This window comes from Podarcis tiliguerta, assembly GCF_965153285.1.
Source record: "Podarcis tiliguerta genome assembly, chromosome: 10".
Classification (NCBI taxonomy): Eukaryota; Metazoa; Chordata; class Lepidosauria; order Squamata; family Lacertidae; genus Podarcis; species Podarcis tiliguerta.
Genome location: NC_139543.1, coordinates 73,167,035 through 73,187,487, shown reverse-complemented (window position 1 = coordinate 73,187,487; position 20,453 = coordinate 73,167,035). Strand labels below are relative to the sequence as shown.

General features: G+C 50.8%; 1 long non-coding RNA gene across 1 annotated transcript in view; it reads left to right on the top strand.

Annotated features, from left to right (window-relative positions):
- The first annotated feature begins 575 nt into the window (after positions 1-575).
- LOC310659321 overlaps positions 576-20,453 on the top strand; it is a 70,747-nt gene continuing 50,869 nt past the window's right edge. The window contains exon 1 of the long non-coding RNA XR_014502756.1: positions 576-1,009. This is a non-coding gene — a long non-coding RNA (uncharacterized lncRNA). The remainder of the gene's footprint in view (positions 1,010-20,453) is intronic.

The following is a 20,453-nucleotide window of genomic DNA, read 5'->3' as shown; positions in this document are numbered from 1 at the left end:
TATAAACCCCTGGAAAACGCTCTTTCTCGAGTGCATTTACTTGCGGTGATTTGCTTTTATTTCTTCCTGATTCCATTTTTAAAAGTACACTCCCAATTATGGATGCTGGCAGGTCTCCGTGCTGCTGCGAATGTGGGGGGCGGGGGGGGGCGGAGTTTGTCAAGGTGATCCTTAACGTTTTTTTCACCTGCGAGCTTTCTAAAGAGCCCTTTCTAAATTAAACTTCAGAAGAACAGCATTTGGGGAAAAACTTGACATTTCGGACGCGGATTTCAACATGTTGCAAACGAAAAAAGGCAATTTGCTTTTCTCATTTGAGCGAGCCCCTCCCCAGCTCAATGCGGGGGGGGGGCTCACCTCCCTCCTGCTGGGTTTTTGCCAAAGCAAGTGTGGCCGCTCAGGAGAACGACAGACGGGAGGCATTCCTGGTGCCACAGGACAAGTTATCCGGGTCCTCTGGTGGGATTCAGCCACATGCCAGCAAATTTGGGTTGCATTGGGGAAGCCTCATTCAATAGCCGTGTCCTCAGATCTCCCTGGAAACAAAGCAGGTGTCAGGGACTGGCTGGGCAAAGAGGAGCCATGGGCAGAGGAGCCCCCAAGGGAACCCCCAGAGGAGGAAGGCTCAGAGGGTGCAGGGAGAAGATGGTGGCAGGAGGGGCTGGATGCTGAAGGGGCAACAGGACTTAGGGGGAAGGAAGGCCCAAGGAGCAGGTCAGACTGTTAACAGAGAAATCCGAGAGCTCCCTTGGACAAAAAACAAGGACACCAGCCAGGAATGCCAGAGCAAAAGAGCAGCCAGTAGGCTTGGTCTTGATTGAAGACTGTCGCCACAGGACTCCCACCTGCCACCAGGTGGAACAAGATGGAAGCCCTGAACAAAAGAGCCCCCAAACTTTTATTAGCTGCTAATCCCCCATGCTACACCCCCAAGACTACATCATAACTACATCACGACTACATCATTGACACATCACAAAAAGGAGGGGTTGAGGGAGGAGTTGTGGAGGTAACCTGAGTATCATGTCACCTGGCTGGTTCCTCCTTTCCCCCTCCCCATGAGTACTTTCCAGAAGACTAAGGGGAGTTTGCAGTTTCCTGTCCCCAGAGGGAAGAGCTGATCACTGTCCTTTGTTTCAGTTTGTGCTGAATCCACTCCCATATGCAAGTTCTTTGTGTCCTTGATGGTCTTCTGCCTAGGACCATCAAGGTTGGCATGCCAACTGGGCAGGTTTCCTGCGGATGTGTTGGTACACTCGAGAGATTATGGCTGCCCTGTATCAAACCTTCCCCATTTTGTAGTCCTTCCTTCATGGAGTAAAATAAAAGTGGAACGGTGCAGATCTGATGTATGGTTGATTTTCTACGAATTTATAACAGAAGCGTCATGTATGTCGTATGTGTGTGTGTGTTGTGTTTGTACAAACTGAATGATGGGGGGGGGGGGTCCTGCAACAAGACTCTGAGGCTGAAGCAGAGGAAGGGAGTCAAGAGGCAGCTGAAGAATCCAGGGAGTCTCTCTCTCTGGTGTTACTGGAATTTATGTAAAGGTGTGGCCCTCCAGAAGACATCATACGGTAAAAAGGTAAAGGTAAAGGACCCTTGGACAGTTAAGTCCAGTCAAAGGTGACTATGGGGTTGTGGCGCTCGTTGGCAACGACCAAGGAAACGGGGGCAATTGGCAGGCCCCCAGCTGGCTCCAGCCCACCGCCCATTGTGCCGGGCGATCTCCAGTCCTTGACGCAGCATCTACAACCCGAGCTTCAGAAGCTGGGGCACGCTACTCAGCAGAATAAACACTACGCAACAGAAGCGGAAGGAGAAGTTGTGTGAGCATATTTACAAGCAGTTTATTCGGCATACATCAGGACAAAAGGAAAACATGTCTGATCTCCTTCGTGTCCAAAGCAAGACAGCAAAAGCTATACACAAATGGAAGTTCCCAACAATCTGTGCTGGAGTGTAAACAGACATGTGACATACAACAATTCCACACGTCTGTCCTTAAGGTGGAACGGAATATCCCAACAGCGCTCATCTCACATTTCAGGCCGAGGGAGCTGGCGTTTGCCCACAGACAGCTTTCTGGGTCATGTGGCCAGCAGGACTAAACCGCTTCTGGGGCAACAGGACACTGTGACGGAAGCCAGAGCACACAGAAATTCTGTTTTCCTTCTGTGCCATTCCACTGTTCAGGAAAGGAATGGCTACCAAGGGGGGAGTCTGGGATGTGGGCAGCCCTAATCCCTCAAGCCTGAGACCACTACTCAGCAGCCTCTTAAACAAGAGGTAATCACTGGCAGACAGGTGGTCATCCCACAGACAATAGCAGACCCTCCAGGAATGGATTCGGTTCTCAGCTCAGGACAAAGGAGTGTGATTACCTTGACCAGAAAAAACAGGAACTTGTAAATATTTCTTTTGTATCACTTGAAGGGTGTGAGGTGGAGGGCAAAGGAGAGATGGGGGCAAACCTGATGAACCGGTTTCTGCAAAAAAACACCCCCAACTCTCCCCGTTTGTGACATATGTATGATGCTTCACCAAAGGTGTTTATTTCCGCCCTCCCTTCCCTACAGGTGGGTGGGGTTTGTGGCACTGAATGGGGCTCACCTGGACAGGTGTCTCCCACCTGCTTGGGTTGGCCTTTGACCCACCCTCGGCCAGGGAGGACAATGGCCGGCCGGCTGGGGGTGGGGCTAAGGCCAAAGAAAAGAGGCTGACCCTATTGATCAAGCCTCACTTGGTTTCCTTCCTTCCAGGATCATCTTCCAGGTTGCAGGACATGTGAGCAACCACGTTGAGTTACCGTAAGTATTTTGCGTTGTTTGTTACAGGCTGTTTTTCAGTGGTGGTGGCACTGGGGAGGGGCTGTAAGCCCCCTCCACGGTCACTGCTTGCCATGGGGGTGCATTGCCAGGCTCGAGAGGGCGGCGGGTGCCCCAGTCATAGGCCGCATGGTGGCCTTTTTATTTTGGCGCTGGCGCTGGAGAAGGGAATTGGAAAAGGGAAAACTTATAAAAGAGCAAGTATCTCTTTATTCAGGGCTTCTTCCTGCTTCTTCCGTGTGGTGGGTGGGAGTCCTGTTGCAACAGATTTTAATAAAGACCAGGCCTACTGGCTGCCGTTTTGCTCCTATATTCCTGACTGGTCTCTTTGGCAGTCCCAGGGGGCCCAAGGATTTTCCTATAACACCAAGAATGTGCAGGATATTGAGGAGGGGAGAGCAGAGACCAGAGGGGTGCAGGCAAAGTTTGAGACGGTTTGGGAAACATTTGGGAGAGGAGGGTCCTTCTAAAGGGTGGGGGGCAGGGACCTCCAGTCCTGGCAACTGCTCCACAGAAGCCAGACCTGCAGAGCTGGATGTGGCTTCCTGGAATAGTTAACTTCCCTGACAACAGAGCCCTGTGTTTTCCCTGCTGACCTGCATCTGACTTCAGCCCCGACAGCAGGAGGAATGGCCCATGAGCCGCTTGGCTCTTGTCCGCTTAGCCCAGAATTGCCTCCTTCCTCTCCTCCTGGTTGTGGGTCTTGTGCAGAATCTGCTACGGGAGGCTGGCAGGTGGCAGCTTCTGCATGCGGATCATGCGCTCTTTTAATGCTCCACGCATCTTTTACAGTCTGCCTGGTGCTTCCTTTACATCCTTCACAGTCTGCCTGGCTTGTCAACAACCTTTGCAGATGGGGAGCCAAGCCTGGAGAGAGAGAGAGAGAGAGAGAGAGAGAGGTGATGGAGGAGAGACTTGGAATAATAGAACTGAGTGGTTGGGAGGGACCCCCAGGGGTCATCCAGCCCAACCCCATGCATCTAAAGCATCCATAGCAGATGGCCATCCAACGTCTGATTTCCTCAGCCTGGCACTCTTCGGCTGTTCAGGGCTAGAAATCCAATCAGCCGCAACATTCGTAATCCTGGGCTGGCAGGAGGTCCATGAATGGTGGGGGACTTGAAGCTTTTCCATATGAATAATAATAATAAAACCTCACACACAATCGCAGGCATAAAAGGATGAATTAAAACAGAGGCCAAGTGATTGTTTCCAAATCCTGAAGAGCTACGCAGAGCCTTGCCTTGAACATTCAGGTTAGCTTGCCTTGAACATTCAGGGCACTTACTTGCAAGGCTCAGGATAGAGCAGTCATGTTCAAGCAGCAGCGGCATTTGACTGCTTTGCTACTGACACTCAGACAAAGGATCTGGGATACAACCCTCAGGGCTGAGGTTCCAAGAAAATAATTGACAGCTTATCAGAAGCAAATCTTCACAAACGCTTTGAAATGGTAAATGATCAAGGGCCTGGAAACCGAGACTGAGGAGGAGGTTGGGTATCTTCAGCCTGGAGAAGAGAAGACTGAGAGGTGATTTGATAGCCATCTTCAGATACCTGGAGGGCTGTCACATGGAAGACGGAGCCAGCTTGCTTTTCATTAACATGCTATGGTTTCCTGAATGTGTTTGCGAAGGGAGAGGGTATGGGCTTGTTTTCGTTTCTTTCGGTATTTTGTGTTCTCGTTTTGTATTTTTCTGTTGTGAAAAATACAGCGATGGGCAGTATACAAATTTAATAAATCCATATGAAGGACAGTATACAAAAGTACAGCAACAACAATTTGTCCTACTCCAGAGGGCAGGGCAGGGAATCAAATTACAAGGAAGGAGATTCTGAATGAGCATTAGGAAGACAATTTTAATGGCAGGAGTCATTCATTGGTGGAACTGACTCCCTCAGAAGGTGGTTGTGCTGGGCCCGGGGGTGACCCGTGAAACGTGGTCCAGGTCCAGTACAGAATCTGAAGGTTTTGCTAGGAGTCAGTCCGACGGGGCCAAGGCAGGACACGAGGCAGGAAACCAGGCAAGGTCAGGCACAGGGTCTCAGGCAGGATCTAGCACACAGCAATGTTGCTCCCGCAACCTGGGGCAGGGTCCGACAGCCTTCTATCTTTGTCAGGGTAATGGCTGGTCCTGATCCCCCGGTGACTCACCTCCCTGTCTCGCCCGAAGGCGAGCACTCCTCCTGCGAGTACTCAGGTCTCTCCTTCTCTCAGACCTTAGTCTCTGCAGCTCGGGAGATGTCCGTGGGTTGCTAGACCCAGAGGCCGCCTCAGCCTCCCCTGACCCAACCGGTAGTGGAGCAGCTGTAAGTGATAGCCCAGCAGAGGATAACGAGGTCATCTCCGCATCTGGAGCCAGGGCAGGCTCAGGCCCCTGACTCGGCCCAGCTGGTGCTTGTTGCAGGGGAATCTGTGCAGACTGGGGCTCTTCAGAGTCAGGCCCCAGACTTGGTTCAGATAATGTCTGAGGCAAAGGATCTGGTGCGGACTGAGTCTCCTCTGGTTCCGAGTCTGAGCCCCAGTCCCAGGCCATCACAAGTGGCAAGCTCTCCTGGATGGCCATCAGTCAGGGGATTCTATAGCTGTGATTTCTGCATTGAAGAGGGTCAGGCTAGATGACCCCTGAGGTCCCTGCACTCTATAATTCTATGAAGCTTTCTCTCCCCCATCTGATTTTTCCAGTCTGCCCATTCTGATTTTGAATGAGAAGTGTTCAGCTCCATAGTGTAAGCACTTTAGCATCCCTTGGCATCCTTTGATTTTGGCAGGCTTAGAAGTCTCAGAAGACGTCAGCAGTCAAGTACTAAACATCAGCGGATGTCATTCATCAAATGTTCATCAATAGATATCGAACCTTGAAATCAAGTATCATTGGGTGTCAAATACAGACATCGTGTCCCTGGAAACCAGAGACTATCTGGAGAACGTTCGTCTCCAAGACTCCAGCTGTTTCAAAGAAGGTTTTGGAGGAGTGATTTTGGGAGGAAGTTCAAGGGTTACTGAGAGCCCTTTGCGAAGATGACTATTGTCTTTCTGTTAGCAGAGACCAGCCTTAAGCTGCCTCATCCCTATCGCAGCCTGGAAGCATCAGGACAGATTAAGGTCCTTCTTCATGCAGCACATAGCTTAGTGTTGTCGACACAAACTGGCAGCAGCTGTTCTCCAGGGTTTCAGACAGGGATGCCATCCCATTCCAACCTAGAGGTTTCACCCAGCAGGGATTGAGCCTCGAACCTTCTACAGTGGTACCTCGGTTTTCGAACGTAATCCGTTCTGGAAAACTGTTCGAGATCCGAAACTTTCAAAAACCGAAAACTCAGTACAGAAAACTCAATATGGAAAACCCAGTACAGAAGCCGCGTGGCATGTTCGACTTCTGAGGCAAGTTCGAAAACCAAAGCATTTACTTCTGGGTTTAAGATGTTCAAAAACCAAGACATTTAAGATGTTCAAAAACCGAGGTACCACTGTATATTCAAAGTGGGTGCCTAACCACTGAGTGAAGGCCCTTTCCCATGCTGGGTATGAGGGTGTCATAGACACCTGCCCTCGGAAGAAGATTCCTCCTGGCCTTTATCAAGACCCTTTTGCCTGGGGGCCTTGCTAGTAATAATAATAATAATAATATATTTTTATTTATACCCCACCCTTCCCGGTTCAGAAAACTGGGCTCAGGGCGGCTAACAACAAATTTAAAACACTTAATTGTAATACAACACAGAAGCAGCATAAAATACAGTATAAAAGAATGAATAACAATAAAATTCAAAGTTCAAAAATCAATCTGGGGGAAATCCATCCAATAAGCATTAGATAGTCACCAGGGCTAGCTGGCTGAATTAGTCCTACTTGGGCCAGCGAGGAGGCCAGCGGAGAATTAACTGGGGGATCCCAGAGCGGGGAATCTTCATAAAAGGGGAGGGGGAGGGAAGGAAGGGGAATAAAAGATCAGGCTTAGTTCAAATTAAAGGCCAGGCGGAATAGCTTAGTCTTACAGGCCCGACAGGAGGAGGTTAAATCCTGCAGGGCCCTGGTCTCCTGGGACAGAGCATTCCACCAGGTTGGAGCCATCACTGAAAAGGCCCTGGCCCTGGTGGAGGATAGTCTAGGTCCTTAATGTAAGAACATACGAAGAGCCTGCTGGATCAGACCCGTGGCCCATCTACTCCAGCCTCCTGTTCTCACAGTGGTCAGCCATGTGTCCATTATGGGAAACCAGGAAGCAGGATTTGGGCACAAGATCCCTTTCTCCTCCTGCAGTTTCCAGCAACTGGGATCCAGTAGCATTGCTGCCTCCAGCTGTGGAGCGCAGAGAATAGACATCCTGGCTAGGAGCCGCTAACGGGATTCAGACTCAGAGGCTGAACCTGAGGAATCCCAGCCTGCCCAGGATTCCCTGCCTCCAGAACCAGCTGAGCCAGGGCTGGGGCTTGAACCTGAAGGGCCCTCACCTGTGCTGGGTCCTCTGGTGCAGGCACCAGCTGAATCTGCTCTGGCTCCGCAGGTGATGGAGGACCCATTGCCTGCAGGTGCTCCACTCTCAGCCCCGTCAGGGGAAGCTGAGGTCGCCTCTGGGTCCAGTAACCCTCCAGCCTCTCCTGAGCTGCAGAGGCTCAGGGCAGAGAGGCGGAGGGAACTAAGTTCTCGCAGGAGGAGGGCTCACCTCCAGGCCAGGAGAGGCGAGTCACCTGAGGATCGGGGCTACCCTATGCCCCGGGGCAGATAAAAGCCAGCCAGCCCCAGTCCCAGGTTGCGGGAGCAACATTGTTGGTAGCCTGTTCCTGTCTGCACCCTGTCCTGCTCTTCTGCCAGAGTTCCTGACTCCTTGCGACTCCCTGCCTTGGACCCAGCTACAGATGTGACGGAAAGCCTCCATACCGCGCCATCGACCTCAGACTGGTCTCGGACTTCGCCGCATGGATAACCCTCGGGACCAGCACGCCATCTAGGTGGGTGGCCTTCATTTCCTCCTGTGGGAAGGAGTTCCACAGTTTAACTATGTGCTGTGTGAAGAAGGACTTGTTTTATCTGTCCAACACTCGGTTCCATTGGAGGCCCATGAGTTCCAGCGTTATGAGAGACTTGCACAAGCGCCATGGCACAGGCTGGTACAAAACGTGCCCCTTTTAATGCCCAGGTGCCTCCTCTCAGTCCCATCAACATCTGACACAAGAGGGTGACATGAGACGGGGCCTTCTCCGTGGCTGCTCTCACATTGCGGAGTCCCCTCCCAAGAGAGGTTATTTCGCCTGGCCCCCTCCTTGATATTTCTCCACTGGCAAGCTAAGACCTTCCTAGTCAGGCAGGTCTTTGAAAACTGACGTGCCGGCAATGTTGGCCGCTGGGCTGCTGTCAGAGTAACCGGTGTCTTAATGCTGGTTCTGAACATGTTTTATTGTATTGCAACTCTTGCTTTTAAGCAATTTCTTCTTCACGTTACATTGCATTTCATAGCGGTGTTTCAAAACCACGAGCCGCCTTGGATCCCAACTTGGGGTGGGATATAATTCAATGCACAAATAATCAAAACTAATAAAATGCTTCTTGGCAAATGGAGATGTTGAGTGGCACCAAGGGTAGAGACTGTCTCGCCAGCCCATGTATCCAGGGGCCCAAATAAATATAAAAAGCACTCTATTTTTTTTAAAAAAAAGGAGGCAGAAGGGTGTGATCCACCACCAGGTTCACTGCAAATGGCTTGGGGTGGGTTCTACACCCCCCAGCACAGTGCAGGAGCCTGGGCGTTGTAAAAGCGCCATGCACCCCCCCCCCCCGCAAGGGAGCCTCTGCTGAAATCTGCGGCTCTTCCCTGCCCCCCACCCCCCGCTGGCTCTTTTTGCTATTCAGTTGACAAACAGCATAACCTTTGGCAAGCAGAGATTTATATGAGTCCTGAGCACCGCTAATGAGGAATCGATAAGGGCCGGGTGGACCCAGGATCTTGCCAGCCAGCAAAGGAGCGGCGAGTGAGCAGCGGCGGGTGGGGGAGGCAGAGACACCCCTCCTCCCAGCCTCATTCTCACGGACTCCTGCCTTGCTCAGTTCCACCCTTCTCCTCTCAGGAACTGTCCAGGGTGCTGAACCTGGCAGGAGTCTCGCCTGCAGCAGAGAACCTTTGCTATTCTATCATGGCTCTGCCCTGCCTCCGCAGTCAGAGGCAGGGATGCTTCAGAATAGGTAAAGGTTGTGGGAATGTTCAGGGAGAGGTAGGAGAGAATATATTGTTTCTTAATATCCTTTCCAAACTTGCGTTAGCAAGTTCTATAACTTAGCAGAGTTTTAAACATTCCCCTTTAAACGCACAGCGGTTAGCTTGTTGCAAGCTTGTTTAAGCTTCTAAATATATAGGATTCCTGGTAATTCCCTTTACTCCCTCTTAAAAAGAATAGTGTGATGGCCTGGGATTTGGACTCGGAGGCTGAACCTGAGGAATCCCAGTCTGCACAGGAGTCCCTGCCTCCAGAACCAGCTGAGCCAGGGCTGGGGCATGAGCCTTAGTGAGTGTGTGTGTGTGTGTGTGTGTGTGTGTGTGTGAGAGAGAGAGAGAGAGAGAGAGAGAGAGAGAGAGAGAGAGAGAGAGATTACAGCAAAGAAGGTGAGGTGGGGGAGAGGAGGTGAACAGAGATAAGCAGCCAGATCTTCCTGGGCCCAGACAGACTCATCACTCAGCCTTCTCCCCAAAGCCTCTGGCCCTGATGATGGATTCCCCAGCAGACCCAGAGAGGAAGGACTTTGCCTGGCGTTTGCCGTGACTCAGGCCAGATAAGAGCCGGTTGCGAAATGGGATTCGTTATTTACTCCTGCGCAAGTTATTGATCCCGGGGGAGAAGAGATCAAGCATGACCCCGTTTCTGCACCAGCCAGGGATGGCAGAGGGAGGAGGGGAGAGCAGCCGAGGCAGGCTCCACGGAGCCAGCCATCTCCTTCGCCCTCCTCCTCACCTGGACAGGTGAGGCGGTCAAGGATGGAAGAGTCGCCAGGGCTCCCTCCCTCTCCTCTCCCAGAACGATGGAGGTGGAGATGCTCCTTCAGGGATACTGGACTGAGGCCATTTAGGGCTTTAAAGGTCAGCATCATCACTTTGAATTGTGCTTGGAAATGTACTGGGAGCCAATGTAGGTCTTTCAATGGGTTCAGATGACAAGAAAGGAGATTTTGGCTAAACATGAGGCAGAACTTTCTGGTGGTAAGAGTAGATAAACAGTGGAAGGGATGATATCAGAAAGTGCTGAATGTGGGATGTAACATAAGGAGGCAAGTACAACACTTCCAAGGGACGCAGGTGGCGCTATGGGTTAAACCACAGAGCCTGGGACTTGCCGATCAGAAGGTCGGTGGTTCGAATCCCCATGACAGGGTGAGCTCCCGTTGCTCGGTCCCTGCTCCTGCCAACCTAGCAGTTCAAAAGCACCTCAAAGTGCAAGTAGATAAATAGGTACCACTCTGGTGGGAGGGTAAACGGCGTTTCCGTGCGCTGCTCTGGTTTTGCCAGAAGCGGCTTAGTCATGCTGGCCACATGACCTGGAAGCTGGACACCGGCTCCCTCGGACAATAAAGCGAGATGAGCGCCACAACCCCAGAGTCGGCCATGACTGGACCTAATGGTCAGGGGCCCCTTTACCTTTACAACACTTCCAGCAGTGTGTTACTCCAGCCAGGAATACTCTTGATGGCATGCTCTCTCTTTCGCTGCCGATACTGTTGTTTTTTGCTGTCTGCTGGCTCTCTGCCAGCAGGACATGGACTCAAATCCCTCCATGGGATGAACCCACTCTCTTTTTTGTAGCTCTAAGCTGAAGCCTGCCTTCAGGGATCCAACTGTGAACTGAATATGAGTAAACTTCTTGTTCTACTTTTCAAGAAGACTGTTGTGTCTTTATTCTTTTTAGGAGGGATAAAGGGGGACTTACCAGGAACAAAACCCAGTCGGAACAAAGCCAGCTTGGATTGCTTGTAAGTAAAGAGATTCAGACGGATCTACCAACTAGCTTCCTGCTATATATTGGGGAATGCACTCTGCTGTTGACTCACAAGCGTGAGTGAGGAAGGATGCTATTAAATCAATATATCCTTTCCTAGTATCTACAACATTCCCCAATGACAAACCTAGACAGCATCTTAAAAAGTAGAGACATCACCTTGCCGACAAAGGTCTGTATAGTTAAAGCTCTGGTTTCCCCAGTAGTGATGTATGGAAGTGAGAGCTGGACCATAAAGAAGGCTGATTGCCGAAGAATTGATGCTTTTGAATTCTGGTGCTGGAGGAGACTCTGGAGAGTCCCATGGACTGCAAGATCCAACCTCTCCATTCTGAAGGAAATCAGCCCTGAGTGCTCACGGGAAGGACAGATCCTGAAGCTGAGGCTCCAAGACTTTGGCCACCTCAAGAGAAGAGAAGACTCCCTGGAAAAGACCCTGATGTTGGGAAAGATGGAGGGCACAAGGAGAAGGGGACGACAGAGGACAAGATGGTTGGACAGTGTTCTCAAAGCTACAAACATGAGTCTGACCAAACTGCGGGAGGCAGTGGAAGACAGAAGTGCCTGGAATGCTCTGGTCCAGGGGATCACGAAGAGGCGGACACAACTAAATCACTCAACAGCAACAACACAACATTCCCACGCTGGACTCCCCTTCACTGGAAGTTTTTGAGCAGAGGTCAGGTGGTCCTCAGAAAATGGAAACAGGACAGTCATAGAATCATAAGATGTTAAATCATCTGCATTGTCTGCTCACCTGCTTCCCAGCCAGATTGAAGGTCCTTGTATTAATGTGCAAAAGCCCTGGAAAACTTAGGTCCCGGGCACCTCATGGATCACCTGAACCCTTATATCCCAGCTCCATCACTGAAATCACCTGCAGGCGCATCACTGCTCATTCCCTGTGTTGGAGAGGCTCACTGGACAACAAGGAGCCAACCCTTTAGTGTCCTCAGCCCAGTCCTGTGGAACTCCCTGACACTGGAGACTCAGCAGGCGACTTCCGTTCCAACTTTTAAATGCCTGCTGAACATTTTATTTTTCCATCAGGCTTATGCAGGCAATTAAGAATGTATATTTCCACAACAATTACCCGATTTCTGATTTCAGCTGTTTTATATAGTTATAAAATTTATGTCTCTGTTTTATGTAAAGCTGTCGTGAACTGCTTTGCTATTTCCTTTTATGAATCAGTAGCACATATATATTATTACAAGTAAATAAAAAAAGACAGCTCTGATTGCTTCTGAGGAGGAAACCAAACTCCATGGATGCTGTTGAGGGCTGCCAGCCCAGGAAACGAGAAGAGGAGGCATCTTGGGGTTGGCAAGGGAGAAGGATCCTGGCCCCTTAGGGCTTAGTTTGAACCCACACCCAGCCTCAGAACCTGTTCACAATGCCAGAGCAAATATCTAAAACATGTAAAATACTAGTAGAAAAGATGGCAACTGGGCATGTGCAGAGTGCCTCCCCCCAGCACTGAATGACTACGGTACATCCTGCCTATAATACACCATAATAATAATGATAATAAAAAAATTATTGCTTATACCCAACCCATCTGGCTGGGTTTGCCCAGCCACTGGGCAGCTTACAGCATATATCTAAACATAATAAAACATCAAACATTAAAAACTTCGCGACGCAGGGCTGCCTTCAGATATCTTCTAAAAGTTGTGTAGTTCTTTATCTACTTGATATCTGGTGGGAGGGCGTTCCACAGGGTGGGCGTCACTATCAAGAAGGCCCTCTGCCTTCTGTAGCTTTGCTTCTCGCAATGAGGGAACAGCCAGAAGGCCCTCGGAGCTGGACCTCAGTGTCCGGGCAGAACAATGGGGATGGAGACGCTCCTTCAGGTATACTGGACACAGGCTGTTTAGGGCTTTAAAGGTACTAGGAGTGAATGAAGATCCTTTAGGACTGATGTTATATAGTTTTGGAGGCTGCTCTCAGTCCCCAGTCTAGTTGCCACATTCTGAATTAGTTGTAGTTTCTGAGTCACCTTCAAAGGTCGCCCCACATAGAGCGCATTGCAGTAGTCCAAGCGGGAGATAACCAGAGCATGCACCACTCTGGAGAGACAGTCTGCAGGCAGGGAGGGTCTCATCCTGCATACCAGATGGAGCTGGTAGACAGCTGCACTGGACACAGAATTGACCTGCGCCTCCATAGACAGCTGTGAGTCCATAATGATACCCACGCTGCGCACTTGGTCCTTCAGGGGCACAGTCACCCCATTCAGGACCAGGGAGTCATCATCCCCCGCTCCTGTCCCCCCCAAAAACAGTACTTCTGCCTTGTCAGGATTGAACCGCAATCTGTTAGCTGCCATCCATCCTCCAACCGCCTCCAGACAGGACCTTCACCGCCTTCACTGGTTCCGATTTGAAAGAGAGGTAGAGCTGGGTATCATCCGCATCAAGGAACCATCAAGGAACTGCACTCTCAGAGAGCCTTATGTTCCTCCCAGGAGTGTTCATTTTTCACGTCTGAAGTCCTGGACCCCCCTCCTCGACCTGCCAGCAAAAGGGGCCATGGAAGGCAGAAGCAGGATCCGTGCGGGATTCCGATATTTCAGAGGGAAATGCGCCACCTGCTGGCCTCCAGACCAGCCAGAAAGCCGGAGGAAAGAGCAGGAAGGGGGTGAATCTGGGCCCTCAGAATCTGGGGGCCGAACGGGCAACCCAGAAGCCACCACGACAGCCCCCCCCCCAGTGAAGGATGGGCATGCAGAGGAGCCTGTGGTCAGAGGCTCCCTGCGGCTTGGATCCAGCATCCTCAGCTTTTATCCGAGTGATTCAGCATGGAGGAAGGCAGATTAATTTCTGGCACCCGTTTATATCCTGGTTTGGAGCGCACAGTAGTCAGCTTTCAGCTTACATATTAGAATTAAATTGCAGGCGTAAGCAGGCAGGATGCAGCCAGCTCAGAAGCCAATGATTAGCAAGTCTCTCGAGAGATCAGCGTGCTCTCAAGCAAGACATGTGCGCAGCATCCCAGGCTGAAGGACCAAGCCACCTGTCATTAAAGCGCGGTTAGCAAAAAAAATCAAGGGCTGCCTCTGCTGCGCGGTCCCCGTCCAATTAATCCTGTCACTTCTAAGCACTTCCTTTTCCCAGGGAAAAGTCCCTCCTGCCTCTGCCGCCTCTAGCCGGGGCAAGAGCATCTATCTACAGGCCAAAGAGAAGGAAGGCCTGGCGGTGGGGGGTCCCCATCCCCACATTTGTGGACTTCCACCCCATGTGTGTCAGCGCTCTCCTTGCAGTGGCCTTTATGGGTTTGTGGACGCCCAGAGAAGCTGAATGTCGGAAGGTCCAGGACAGAGAAAAGAAAGTCCTTCTTAAAACTATGGAACTCCTTGCTTAAGGAGGCATTGGGGACCACCAACAGGCTTAATTATTGTAACTCACTCTACGTGGGGCTGCCCTTGAAGCTGACCCAGAAGCTCTAGCAGGTGCAGAATGCCGCAGCGAGGCTCCTAACGGGGTCCCTGCCGCGGGATCATATTCATCCAGTGCTTTACCAGCTGCACTGGCTCCCGGTGGAGTACAGGGTCAGGTTGAAGGTGCTGGTTTTGACCTTTAAAGCCCTATGTGGCCTAGGATCCACGTACCTAAGGGACTGCCTCTCCCGGTATGCCCCATGGAGAGCCTCAAGGTCCATAAATAGCAACACCCTAGAGGTCCCAAGTCTCAAGGTGGTCAGACTGGTCTCAACTAGGGCCAGGGCCTTTTCAGTACTGGCCCTGACTTGGTGGAACGCTCTGTCCCAAGAGACCTGGGCCCTGCGGGACTTGACATCTTTCCGCAGGGCCTGCAAGACGGAGCTGTTCCGCCTGGCCTTTGGTCTGGACTCAGTCTGATCCTTATGTTTCCCTCCCCTTATAGTCTTGATTTATCGGCTATTTTAAATTGAGGCTTCATTTCAAATTGCATTTTAACCTGTATTTTAAATTTTGGGACCCCCCCTTTCCCCCCCTATTATGTTTTTACTGTGATTTTATTGGTGTTAGCCAATTATTGTTGTTGTTATTGTTGTTATTTTTATTAAAAAGAGGACTGGACAAATTCATGGAGGAGGAGAGGGATATTGAAGGCAGCTATCCAGGGTTGCTCTGCTCTGCCTCCATAGCTGGAAGCAGCAATGTTGCTGAATGCCAGTTGCTGGAAAGCACAGGATGGGGGAGTGGTCTTGTGTTCGAATCCTGATCGCCGGTTTCCCAGAAGCAGCATCTGTTTGGCCACTGTGAGAACAGGATGCTGAACTAGATCAGGCCACTGGCCGGATCCAGAAGGCTCTCCTTATGTCTGCTTGGATTGCAGAAAATGGTTTTGGTATCCTTGTTCCACTTGGGGTTTTAGGATTATGCTGGGCTGTTTTGCAAACTGGCTATTTTCAGGTTTGAAGGATTTCGAATGTTTTGAATTGTAATTCTCTACCATTATGGGTTGTTGTTCGATTTGCATGCTTTGTGGAGATTCTTTTTACTAAGGATTATGACAATAAATGAAGACCATTTCTATACTGCCTAATACAGGAAATATCTCTAAGCAGTATGCATCCAATTAAAAAAGCAGAAATACTTATGATAAAACCAACAATATTCGTACAGATTAATGCAATGCTAATAAGATACACACTTTTACCAGTACTGTAACTGAATACAACTCCTCCTCTTTCTAACCTCCCTCCCTACTGGATGCCTCTCAGCCTCCTGGCTCTCACCCAGGGCTCAAACTCAGATCACTCCGAAATCTCCCATAGCAAAGATGGTTCCCTGAACTGCTGACTTCATCCTACTTACCTGATGGGCTAAACATAACCAAATAATAATAATAATAATAATAATAATAATAATTTATACCCCTCCCATCTAGCTGGGTTAACCCCAGCCAGTCTGGGAGGCTCCCAACAGAATACTGTATTAAAAACACAATAAAACGTCAAATATTTAAAACTTCCCTAAACAAGGCTGCTTTCAGGTGTCTTTTAAAAGTAGGATAGTTGCTTATTTCATTGACATCTGGTGGGAGGGCGTTCCACAGGGCAGGCGCCACCACCGAGAAGGCCCTGTGCCTGGTTTCCTGTAACCTCACTTCTCGCAGGGAGGGAACCACCAGAAGGCCCTTGGAGCTGGACCTCAGTGTTTGGGCTGGATGATGGGGGTGGAGACGCTCCTTCAGGAATACTGGGCTAAGGCCATTTAGGGCTTTAAAGGTCAGCACCAACACTTTGAATTGTGCTAGGAAACATCCTGGGAGCCAATGTAGGTCTTTCAAGACCGGTGTTATGTGGTCTCGGCGGCCGCTCCCAGTCACCAGTCTAGCTGCCACATTCTGGATTAGTTGTAGTTTCCGGGTCGCCTTCAAAGGCAGCCCCACGGAGAGCGCATGGCAGGAGCCCCCACCCCAGTGGCTCCTCCGAGGGATGACCCAAAGGGACAATAGCCTCTGATGGTGACAAGAGGGCTTTCTTCTATGGGCAAGCGTCTGAGAGAAAGTCCTCTGGCTTCTGTCCAGATCAATCCACTGAACTCTGCACCCCCAGGACTAGGTTGTGGCTGGCATGGGGAAGCCAGATCTCCTGCTGAATGCAAATTGACAATGAAACCGCTGGCATCATGATTGCACAAGCACATTTGGAGTTCTGTGCACGGTTCTGGCCACCTCACCTCGGAAAGGGCAAGGCAGAGTTGCAAAAGGCTCAGAAGAGGGCAGCCGGAATGGTCAGGGGGACGGAGAAGCTGCCCGGTGAGAACAAGTTGCAGCACTTGGGGTTTTTGAGTTTGGAGGCAAGTAAGGGGCAAAAAAAAAATAGGGACGCGGGTGGCGCTGTGGGTAAAAGCCTCAGCGCCTAGGGCTTGCCGATTGAAAGGTCGGCGGTTCGAATCCCCGTGGCGGGGTGTGCTCCCGCTGTTCGGTCCCAGCGCCTGCCAACCTAGCAGTTCGAAAGCACTCTCGGGTGCAAGTAGATAGATAGGGACCGCTTACTAGCGGGAAGGTAAACGGCGTTTCCATGTGCGGCTCTGGCTCGCCAGAGCAGCGATGTCACGCTGGCCACATGACCCGGAAGTGTCTCCGGACAGCGCTGGCCCCTGGCCTCTTGAGTGAGATGGGCGCACAACCCTAGAGTCTGTCAAGACTGGCCCGTACGGGCAGGGGTACCTTTACCTTTACTTTAAGGGGCAAAAAGTTTATTAAAAGTATACCTGGCGAGGAGAAAGAGGATGGAAAAACACTTTTCTCCCTCTCTCATTGTGGGATGTATCCAGTGCCGGATTTACATATAAGCTAAACAAGCTCTAGCTTAGGACCACACTCTCTTGGACCCCCCCCCCAATGTTTAAAGAAAAAAAACCTGGATGTACATTTCCAAAATAAAAGATAAAAAACAAATAAAATAAAACCTACATACAGCAAGAGTGTTTTTCAGTGCATTTCAGCTCAGCAGTTCACAATTGGAGGCAGCAATTCTGAATCTCAGTTGCTAGAAACCCCAGGAGGAGCGAGGGCTCCTGTGTGCGAATCCTGCTTGTGGGTGCCCCTTAGGGTGCCTGGTTGGTCCCTGTGAGAACAGCAGGCAGAACCAGATGGGCCCCTGGCCTGATCCTGCAGGTGCTTTTCTTAGATTTGTCTGCAAACTTGGGATTCTGCAGAGGGCAGGAAACTCCCGCTTCAGGAACTGGGAAATCTTTTCTGAGAAGCAAAGCCAGACTCATTTGGCTGAAGGTCGGATTCAGGACATCCACCCAAGTGAGGAGGACACACAGCCCTCTAATGTCAGATGTAATAGGAGTCCGTGGGAAAGAGTGGTGAACCCAGAGGCCTCCAGCCTCCTCCACAGACAGGGACCAGGATGATGGCGCTTGGCCGAGGGCAGTGGGCAGCCTCTGCCACCTTGTGGGATGGGCAGTCACTGAGGCTCTGCCTCTGCTGCGCAGAAGCTGGAGACAGGAGGAAGGAACAGCCCAGCGACTCACCCACCAATAGCAGGAAGGGGAAACGTGGAATAGATTGACTAGAATTAAAAACTAAATGGAAATAAATTACATTCAATTGGCAACTTTCGGGACTAAATTATTGCATGGTGCTCAAATTACATACAAAGGAATCAGTGTCTGGTAATTAACGCCTTTCATTAATGGTATATCATTTAAGCCTGCCGTCTGTTTCAGCTCTTGATGTGATTAAAGACACGTAGGATGAATGGGATCCTGGAAACGACAACCGGTGAAGCCCTGGAAGCGTCTGCCCCACTCAGGCAGAGAGCCACTCCAGCTCGTCCGTGGGGAGGACGGGGACCTGATGGAGGAGATATCCTCTGCAGGGCCAGCCATCAGCCCTGACTGTTGAACATGCTGGTTGGAGCTGGTGGGAACTGGGCGGGTCCCACCGGGAGTCCTTCTGGGCACCACAGTTTAAGTAGGATGTTGACAAGCTGGAAGGTGTGCAGAGGAGGGCAGCCAAGATGGTCAAGGGTCTGGAAACCAAGCCTGATGAGGAATGGTTGAAGGAGCTGGGCAGGTTTAGCCTGGGAAAGAGGAGACTGAGAGGAGAAAGGACAGCCATCTTCAAATATCTCAAGGGCTGTCCCATGGAGGATGGAGCAAGCTTGTTTTCTTCTGCTCCGGAGGGCAGGACTCGGACCAATGGCTTCAAGTTATAAGAAAGAACATTCCAATTTAACACCAGGGAAATGAGCTCAATTCTTGGACCAGCTCTGAGCATGCAAGCATTTGAGTTTCCCAGGAAGCACGCAGGCTCTTAAATCAGTCAACAAAATTTTTTTTATTGAATTGTTACGCTGCCTTATCGGAAGACCTCAAGGTGGCCGGCAGAAAGAAAGGCAAATGTTAACTTTGTATGGCGGCATCATAAAGATAAAAGCACCATCCATCTCACTCAAAACCAGAAAGGCAAGACACGGAAGAAGGGACAGGGGAAGCAGCTGCCTTATATTGTCTGACAGCAGCAACAGCTCTCCAGGGTTCCAGGCAGGGAGCCTCTCCCTGCAGATTCTGGGAATTAAACCTTCTGCAAGCAGAGCAGGTGTCCTTTGGCTGAGCTATGGTCCTTCCAGCTAGGAACCCAGGAAGCTGCCTGGTCTATCCAGACAGAGACCCACGTGGAATGCTGGGAATGCTCAGTGGGGAAGGAACAGATGGGGGGAGTCATGACAGAAAGCCACACATCTTGGTATGTGCTCCTTTGTGCTCATGGGCTTATTTGGGGCATCTGCCTGGCTTCTTCTGCCCTTGATGGACCCGCCATGGCCTCCTCTGTTCCACATGGCCAATGGCACCCAAAAGTAGCCACTGGCTACTAATAGAGGGTCATCGGTCTCTGCCCTGCGATCTGCGGAAGAGCCTTGGCTCTGTGGCAGATCATCTGCTTGCATGTATAAGGCTCCAGCTTCAAGCCCACCTTGGGGCCAGTTTACCTTGCAACAGCACCTTGCCCCACAGGTGCCCCCTCGAACCGCTTTCATCAGCAGAACTGGGGCTGTTCCAGGTGTATCATACCCATTCCACAATGGTAAGAACTCCGTCTTTTAAAGTGTGGCAGCATCTCTGGAACTCCCTGCCTGTGGACACCAGGCAGGGGCCTTCGCTGTGCCCTTCTCAGTGCCTGCCAAAAACATTCTTGTGTAGATGAGCCTGCCCAGGTGCTTAGAAAGTGGATGCGAGTTTTCATCCGCTTTTAGTTTAAAAGCAGATCTTACCCTTTCAGTGTTTTAAAGAGTTGGGTTTTTTAACTGATAAGTGGAGGAATGATGGAGGACGATGGGAGGTTGGATGCAGGTGAGCTGTGCGTGAGCAAGCTGGCAAACAGAGGCCCCTTTTATCAGCAGAAGTCAACAACCGGAAACAGTAGTGAAACCACTCTGAACATGACGCATTTCCATCTGAGCACATTTCCAGCATTAGCAGATACACGTGTTAGCAGGTGTTTCCCTAAAATGCGTCCCCGGTCATGCTCCAGCCAAGCGTCATGTCTAGTAACCAAATCTGTGAGAGGACAAACGGCCAGGGGAGAAGCCCTGTCTTCTAGCCAAGAGGCAGGAGTTCAAGGAGCGTGGGCGCAAGGCTCCTTGGCACCCTGTTGCGTGCCAGGTGCGAGGTGTGCCTCAGCACAAGCGGAGCGTTATCTCCACAGATAGGTTTACTGATTTATTCTCTTTGCAAACCGCTTTGAGGTTTTCTCATAATCCAGCGGTGCATGGACTTCATGCAATAAAATAGAATAAATAAAACGACTCTCAAAGCAGAGCTGGGAGAGGCTCCTGTCTGCTGCCAGTCAGTGCAGACAATACTGGGTTCAGTGGACCAATGGGCTGACTCAGTGTAAGGCAGCTTCCTCTTTTCCCAGCTCAGCTCTGACCACTTATTGAGGAACGGGGATGAGCTGAAATGCTGACTGGCTGAAGGCTCAGGGGTCTGTGGTCTGAGGCCTGTGTCTCTGTTGGGGGTGCAAAGGCCCCCAGTTAGATCCTCACCCTGGCCTCTCCTCTGCCTCATCGGTCACTGGGGATGCTGGACAAGACGGGCCTTTAGTCTGACCAGGGCAGCCAAGCCTCTTCTGACCATCTTCCCTCATCCTTCTAAGGCAAGGCAGAGTGACACGCTCTCAGCAGGTTTACTGG